The sequence below is a fragment of the Lepisosteus oculatus genome, chromosome 11 (genome assembly GCF_040954835.1).
Source record: "Lepisosteus oculatus isolate fLepOcu1 chromosome 11, fLepOcu1.hap2, whole genome shotgun sequence".
NCBI lineage: Eukaryota > Metazoa > Chordata > Actinopteri > Semionotiformes > Lepisosteidae > Lepisosteus > Lepisosteus oculatus.
This window is the reverse complement of record NC_090706.1, coordinates 6,787,631-6,796,882: the sequence shown is the minus strand read 5'-3', so window position 1 is coordinate 6,796,882 and position 9,252 is coordinate 6,787,631.

The window sequence follows — 9,252 nt, the reverse complement described above, 5'->3', positions numbered from 1 at the left end:
AGGGGTCAGGAACAAGCCACTCAGCTACTGTATGGAGTTGAAGCCAATGTCCTGGATTCTTTCAAGAAACTGCAGGTTGAGACCTTCAGATAGATTTGTAACCAGGAACTAAACTAGCCCAATTGGGCCAAATTATACTCTCTCAAACGTACTTATACCTGCCTAGGCGCTTAATTACGTTCAGGTATCTTTTAATAACAGCTTTTATCAGGACTAAGAGAATCTGTGTCAGGGAGCCTGTGCTAATGAGCAATATGAATGTGAAGACTTAAAACAGTGGGGCATATTTTAATTTTAATCATCTACTGTACATTGTAAGTACTGCATAAGCCTGCCTTGAAAAATCAACCTCGACAAACAGAAAACACTTGTGTATAACATTTCCGACAGAAGAAAAACTCCACAGTTACAGCCTAGTAACTTCAGAAACATAGGAGAAGGAAAGACTTCTGAGGCTTTCAGCTGCGTTGAAAGAAAACCTAAAGGGTTAGATCCATATAATACATAATGTAGAGCGCTAATCTGTTTTTTATTAATTAGTAAGTCTGCTACAAGGAAGAGTTAGGACCACTGTGACAGCAAAACCTATCAGCAGTAAAGGGTGAGATGATAAATGGTTGTGTAGCCTTAAAAAAAAGCTGTTGCATGAAATGATTAGGGTCAATATACTCAGGAGTTATATTATTATGCCAGTTCAGACCTGCAGTATTGAATAACCATCAGCAGCATCTTTGCAGAGGATTTTAATGTAACATAATGATAGTGGTGCAAAACTAGATGGTACCCATTGCTGAAAAGCCCTGTATCTGCACACCTAACCATTACCGAAATGAATCTTAAAAGCAATGCTATTGGACTATTAAATCTGACATCGAACACCTTTCAATTATTACATAGCTGTCATTAGACAATTACTTATATTCCCTTCTTATTATAAATGGTATTACAGTGTCACTGCAGCTAAAACTTCACTATAATTATGAACAAGTGAACGGGAACTGAATGCAGTCCTAAAGAAACCTTGATACAGTAGGATGCAAATGTTTTTTCTCATAAAGATGCACTATTGATGAATGTCAAGCCGCTAAGCCTGTCCCAGGAGGTGATGCAATTATGCTGAGTTAAATGAATATTAATACATGTTTTTTTTAGATTTCAGAATTCCATTTCCAGCGGACGATACAGAGAACCGAGCATGAATTCTGTTTCAAATCCTCCGATTCAGTGGTGCTTTGTGAATATCAAGTGATGAGATTTCAATCTGGCTGAGCTGTTCAGTTATAATGCAGCCTTCAGCACGGCCCTCTCCCTTATTTGTGATGCATTTCAAATTTGAAGTAGTAAAAAGTAGTCTTCTCAAACTGAAGCCTTTGTTCTCTGAACTCCTAAGAGTCTCTGTAGACATATTGAAGTGTTTTACACTGGAGGTTGTTGGTCAGGAAGACTCAGACTGATAACAGAAAACAACAGGAAGAGTTGTGTGTTTTGTTGAGATACACCAGGGGTGTTGAAATCAACAGCTGGAGACATGGTATCTGCCAGTCTGTACTCATCGGAGCTTGCAATTGCATGATGGGCCTAATTATTTGACTAAGTGCCAATGGTAATACTTCTAACCAGGCTCTGAGATATATGATAAGTATCTTTAATTAAGGGAATGACTTGAATAATAAACTTTGAAATAGTATTTTTCGTAACCTTGAATACTCAGATTGAAAAAAAACAAAACAGGAGGCACTAGTCCAGGGGCGATCAGACTTGACACTTGATATTGAAGTGATCGTCAGCACCTGGGTTCATTAGCCAATAAAGGATCGTGGAATACAAATGCAAATTGCCACAGTTTGTACATCTTGTTTGACATCCGTACTGTTTCTACTGTTTCAGCTGCGGATATTATTCAGGACAGTATTTGTGCAAGAAGAAACATACAAAAAATGTGCCAAAAAAAACAAAGATTGCTTTTAATTAACTGAACAGTATTTTCATATTTTGCATAATGAAAACAATTGCTCATAAAAAATAAGTTCAGAAAATACAGTAAGATCTTGATAATGCAGATGTGATCAAAGCTAGTTACAGTCATGTTTCACTTCAGCCTGCATGGTATGAGGAAGTACTGTCAGTCCTGTGGATGATCACATTGGCAGTGGCATGCATTATGGTTGAGGGATGTTGGCATATCAAACGCTGGGAAACAGTGGTTTCACGGTCTGCATTTATATCTCAGATCGCTTTTGATTGGTGGAAACTAGCATGTGTCCATCGCCCGAACTTTTGTTGTGATCTCCAGTTAATTCTGAAAGGCAATTACACAAATGCGCAACGATACTCTTTTCTGTCTTGAGCAAGAGTCGTAGTGAAAATCCGTTATACAGTACATTGAGTAAATTATTTGAAACACTTGTAAAAGTTCATATATTTTGTATATTTTAAATGGTAATGCTTTTGGTAGAAACCGTCATGATGGATGTAGCTTTTGTATCTCAGTGGACTGAAACAAGCCAACAAAAACTGACAGGACATGATGTACACAGATAAGAAAATGAATGTAAAAGTTTTGATATCAATTCAATTTAAATGTTTTAAAAATGTTGTGTAAAGTGAATTTACAATATTGTATATTTGTTCTGGTAGGCAGGCAATTTGCATTGGGGAAAAGAAAAGTAAATTACAAACACATCTTGTAAATATGTATATTCTCTTGAAGTGTTAAGATTATTGCTGGTTGACTTTCAGTGTTTGCTGTCTGCCTTTCTAAAACATTGTGTTTAAAAAATAAATTCTACAATGCTGTAGTTTGTAATTGCATTCTGCATTGCACAAAACACATTTTATTCCCACTTTCAAAGTGTGTTCAGTTCCCTAAAGTATTTGCTTAAAATTTAAATACAAAGTAGAAATAATCACTCATTACATTTCCTCACTGACAGGGGAGCTTGAATGCAAGTCAGGAGGACAGCTGCAGAGTAGAGCAGAAAACGACAGCAGCTCTTGACATTGTTGGATCCAGTTTTACCATAAAAAACCCTCTAGAGGAGGATTAACTCAGGCTTTAGCTGGTATCTCTCCAGGAAAAGTCTCCACTGTAAAGATAGAGTAAATCAAAGTTGATGTCTCTCTCTTTCGTGAGTATAGTTTTGCTTTCACTATGGGTCTCCAGTCCAACTAAACAGTTCCACCCAATGTTAAATGCCCAGCACACCACTTTGTATATTTCACCATTCTGCCTTGAGATACTCCAGTTCTTATGTGAAAAAAATACTGGATACTGCACAAATAGAAAACTATCTAATCTTTAAATATTCAACATTTCTTTTCAGATATTTTTGGAAAAATAAAGATTGTATTCCCATCTACCCTTGATTCAAGAGGAGGTTATTTTGAGATTTCTTAAAACAAACAAGAATTTGTTTCCTAAGACAATTTCATTTTGCCCAATGCATTAAAATCAAATATTTTAATTACAAATAAATTAAATGTACCTTAAAAATATTAAATTATTGTGAAATATCTTTGTGAAAAAGATACTTGAAATGCATTTGGGTTATTTAAAAGTGCCTTTATGAATAAATGGAAGTCATTAAGATGTAACATTCTTAAAATAATATTCCAGATATCTGAACATTATTTGAAGATACTTTAGAACCAAAACACAAACTAGGGAAAGCAGAAACACAAAACCTCATAAAACATGTACCTTTACAAACTGTACCCAACAAAACTTATGTTGAAATCTGGTCAAGGGTACAAATGACCCATATAATGTGTTATCTTAAAAAAAAGATATATTTTCAGTATGCATCTCGTAACTCAAGAACATGACAAGACTATGAAAATTATATGAAGTTTATTAAAGTACAGCAAAAGATATAACACCTCTTACAGCAAGCCAAGAAAAACCATTGAGGCGAGAATCTTATATTTAATATGTATAGAACATAGGAACATATCTTATGCTCAATAACAGACTCAGCATTTCATTTTTTTATGGTTTCAAGTTGTGATGTGCTATAAACGTTTTTTTACACATGATCTGTCAATAATTTAACAAGAAACAATTCTGAAAGTCAAAACTTCTCATATCCCCATAAATTGAGCTTTTGTAGAGTTTCTGTTTTAATAAACTGCACTTGAGCACTTTTTAACCACATTTTTAATCAACTAGAGCTCTTTGATATAGAGTTAATATCTGACTTTTATTTTGACTTCAAACCCTGTGTAATTTTTCCACCTCACACAGATTAACTTGTCACCAGCCTTTGGTGAAAACTCAATTCAATCACGAGTAAAACTAATTGCAATTTAAGTCAAGGTTGAATTTTGAAACAAGTAGCATATGAGCGCCTTACCAAAAACAAATTGAGCTCCCTTTAATGTTTTACCTCAGAGTTACTGTATATATTTGCAAACAAAACAAAAAAAATCACATAAAGCCACATTGTGAATTTAGCAAGGAGAAACACATTCAGCCAAACACTTTGCAGTCCTGACTATTTAACAGGCACAATACATCACATTAAAAAGGGCAGCAACACATGAAACAGGGATAGACTTAATCTAAGAAACAGTAGAACTGTAGCTTAAATCAATGGTTTGTGGGCAGATTAAGAAAAATAGGTTTTAGTTCCTTTAAATTACAGCCTTCTAAACATTCAAACAGACTTTTGTTATAATGTCGCACTGTCTCCGACAACTGCCATTGTAAACACAAGAACCAGCCCTATTTCTCAGGCTAACTTTGCGATCGTTGGATTCTTCTGCTATCACACACACACACCTTGAAACAGCATGGACCTTTACTGTATCTCTGGGCCCGGTTGAGATATCTCCATGGCACCACATTTCCATTCATTCCGGATATACAGTAGTACTGAGTTTTTAAAAATCAAGAACGAAGAATCTAGCTTAGAACCCTCAAATTTCAGCAAGAAATGGCATCTCTACTGTTTCAACTTTACATGTAGAATTTGAATATTACAGCCAAAAACCAAATCCACTCCATGAAGCCCCTATGGTCTTATTTCCTTTGACATTGGATAGTGTAGATGTTTTGTGAATTGATTTTCATTCTCTTTGTAATATTGTGTGGCTCTGTAACACAGTATTGCTTTTGTTTGCTGTTGAAAATTTCCATTTTAGCATATAAAAGCATTGTTGATTTCTGTAAACTATGTATATGTTTGTACACGATGCTAAGTGACCATATTGCTACTGAATTTGAGGTGGTCTTATTGTAACATGCATACTGTACATAGTAATGTACTTGCGCTTTGCACAGCTTTTGATCACATTATTATTGTTACTTTCTTAAGACACAACCAGGAAAAGACTGTATTAGCATTTGAGATTAAATCATGTTGGTTCAAAAATAAAAAAAATGCAAAAAAACAGCACTCTAGCAATTCACTTACAAAGCTTGATGTTTGTTGTTCCTACATTAACCATAAAATCATCTATGTGGTTTGTGATTTATTTCTCTTTTTATCCTTACAAGAGGATATTAACTTTTAAGACCGTAATAGTCTTGAATATACGTATGTAAGATTAAATGTATTGCAATGTGCAAATCCAGTCTTTTTGGCCATACTTTGGATGGGGGAAGCAATTATTTAAAAAAAATATTGATATCTCTGTAAACTGTTTATCATCTAGGAAACTGTCCCTCCATGAAACGCTGGTACTGATATTATCATACAGCATTCCGAGGTATCATGATATATCTTAATACAAATCCTATGATTCTTCTCATTCTTGGAGAATTCAAGAACTTTAACAGTCCTGGTGCTTAATTTAAGTGAGACAGAAACTCTGTTACTCTGTACCATGCCAGTTTCTCGAAACACTGTACCTGTAGAGAATGAATGCATATCTGGTACTAGATGGATGGATTCATACTATAGATCTTTTTTTTTTTCAGACAACCAAGGTAGAGTGAGGGCAACAGAGTCGTGAGGACAGGGATCGTAATATGGTGTGCTTATAATTATATTTTGAAACTGTACAGTTTGGGTCCAAAACATAAGCTTACAATTTCTGGAAAGCTGACTTGAATGAGATATGACATAAAATCAGTAGAAAACAGGTAGCAGCAGACAGATTCTGCTTGAAGCACAGAACAAAACAAATTTATCCCAAAGGAAAGCAGATTAACGGCTATAAAACAATACCCTAAATGATTTGACAGGCAAAATGGAATGGAAATAAAACTGCTTTATAAAACAATTAATAAACAACAGCATTCTGTTAAAGAAAAGGAGTACAATGAATTGCAACGACAGGCAAAAAAGATGATAAAAAAGTCAAGAGATAAAGTCAAGGAATATTCAATGGAGGCTAAAATAATGAAAACTGCTAATTTCACCAATTAGAATTTTTTATGTTGCTATCAGCACTTTTAGCTATTAGGAAGGTTTTCTAATGAAGTTTGTAAGTTACTGAAAATCTGCAACTTTTCAGCAGCTTTTGAAAAGCATTATCATGCAACAGAGAATTCATACTCAATCACCTCAGAAAGCCAGTATATTTTAAATGAAGACTGGGGAGCCCGACTTCTCAAAAGTCCAAATCTTTACTTCCGAACCAATTGAACCTCACACAGACTTAAAAAAGGTGTGGCACACTTAATAAATATCATGAATTTAACACAAATTACTCCGAAGAGGCCACAAATAATGTTACAGCACTAGCTGGACTCCCTAACAAGATAAGTGCACAATAATTACTAATGTATTTGGCTGAAGCTTTTATCCAAAACAACTTGCATTCTCTCCCCATTTATACACCTGGGTGTTTCACTTTTCACAATTCAGGTGAACTACCGTGCTCAAGGGCACAACAGGAGTGTCTTACCTGGGATTTTGAACCCACAACCTTCCAGCTACAAGTACAGAACTCTAATCACTGCTCTCCATGACAATAGAAGTCCAAAATCAAAGTTAAAATCTCTCCCATTGTACTATGGAGCTACAGTATTATCAGAAAATAAAACATGGACAATCTCTGATTTTGGCTGAAGCATATGTAACAAATGATATTCAATACTGTAACCATAGAGACTAATACATGTAATACAGCACTGCCAGAGCTCAATGGAAGGTTCTTCAAGTATTTCATTTGAATTAAGGAGAATAGGAAGTGAACATTTTTAGCAGCAAATAAACAGTTCTGGGGAAAAAAGCAAAAAATCAAGACATGCAACAAAACCAGAGGGCAACATACTGTAAATGGAATTCCGTATAAAATGGAGTAGGTTATTTTAAAGTGTGATTTCAACCATGTCTTTCAAAAAAAGATCATAAGAGACATGACACACCTACTAGTCTAAATGTGTTTTGAAATGTGTTCAGGGTCTCTCTATTTATTTTTGTTACAGTGCTTCATGTTGAAATGAAAAAAGCTTTTAATTTAATTTAATTAAAATTGCTGTATGAGAATCATCATGTTTTGATGTTCAAGGCTGAGACATGATTTATGAAGCAGAGAGCATTATGAAAGTGAGTGTCTAGGGAATGCACATGATTTTAGCCATATTCCTCATTTTCCAGGAAAACTGAGTCATTTTCTTTCCCCATATCATGACTGAAAAGACCTGTACACCTCAGGATTTCAGGTTCATAAATGCTCAGTGGTATATTGACCTAAAGCTCTGCGTGTTGCGCTGTTTTATTCCTCAACTAAAATTGTCACACATAACTGAATTGAATCTGTGCAATGTTTCAAAGAGATATGCAAAGAAGGAAATGCTTAAGATGGATTGGCAAAGCTTTAAACAAATTTAAGAGTGTAGGAGGGTGTAAACAGGAAATAAAAAAATCCTTAAATGAGCAAAAAAGGAGTGCTCAAAATGACATTTTACATGTACATAATGAAGCACATAAAACATACCCATCTAGCAAAGGGTCTTCTTACAGCTGCACAATCCAAGGAATACAAATCAGAAATACAACTTGTATTCTGTATAGAGTAACAGATATTTAAAAAAGAAGGAACTGCAATGTGGGTTTTATGATTCCAATACAGATTTCTCTTGTGGGCTGAGTGACAAATGAAATAATTATTTGCAGAACATCTAGCCTTTATCTCGCTTTGTCTCTTTTTACTCTCTCCTTTGCTCTCATTTCAGCAGCACTTACACAATGTTCTCTAAACAAACCTTGGATCAATAAGCACGGACACCAGAATACCTAGTGGGATGAGTCACAGGTTATCTCGACAACAGGTTTGAGTCCTGTGGCTTTTCAGTGTGTCCTGATCGAGACATGGCAGCCTGAACACCAAGAACAGCAGGTCCTGAGCAAGGGCCACACTGTACCCTACTGATCACACCGTCCTAGATCTCAGCAGAAGAAGACTGGTTTGCTGCAGAGAACAAAATCCCTAATTTTGACTCGGCACCATAAAATAATGAAGAAGGAAGTCGTTTTCATCCAAAGTATATATAGCGCAGGTTAGACAATATCATACACATGATGTGTGTAAGAATAAGAAACTAACATGTCACATAAATGTCACAGAGTCCAAAAAACAAATAATATATTGTTTCAGATAAAGTTTATTTAACTGTCCAGATTTCTATTCAGGTGGTGTAGATAATAATTTGCCTGTTTTGTCTAAATTTCCTGAAGGGACACACTTGGAACACTTGAGTAGAATGTAATAAAATACCTGTACGTCAGTCCATTTAATATTTCACGTTGCTGACATCTCTCTATCAAATCACAGTTAACACAATTATTCACTTTGTGATGTTGTTTTGCTCTTTTCAATTAGCAGAAATAATGAAGAACAAACATTATGGAAGGTATTTTAAAATAAAAGACTCAGCTTCAAATATGCATCAGTTCTCCATTCATCACAAGATCTACCTACCATAATGTACCTCTCACAGTTAACATGAATGGACTGAAATCTTTTTGTTTTTTTAAAGAGCCCATACAAAATATCCAGCGACCTTTACAGGGAGTGACACTCTCTGTCATTCCCCTTTGAAAAACAGGTACAGCTACACTCCTGTTTCTTTTGAAAAGGTCTCGTCTGCAATGCCATCTTTCATAGTACTCAAAGAGCATCCTAACAAATCTGCACCTTCACATTTAAATAACTTGCCTCCAGCTTATTCCCTTGATAGCAAAATATAGTAATCTGACAGGGGATTGCTGCATTGTCTCAGAACTGCAAACTCCCGGGTGGTACAGAAGGCATTTCTTATGCAAAAAGTTTGAAAAGCCCTGTTTCAAAGCATTCTGCCCA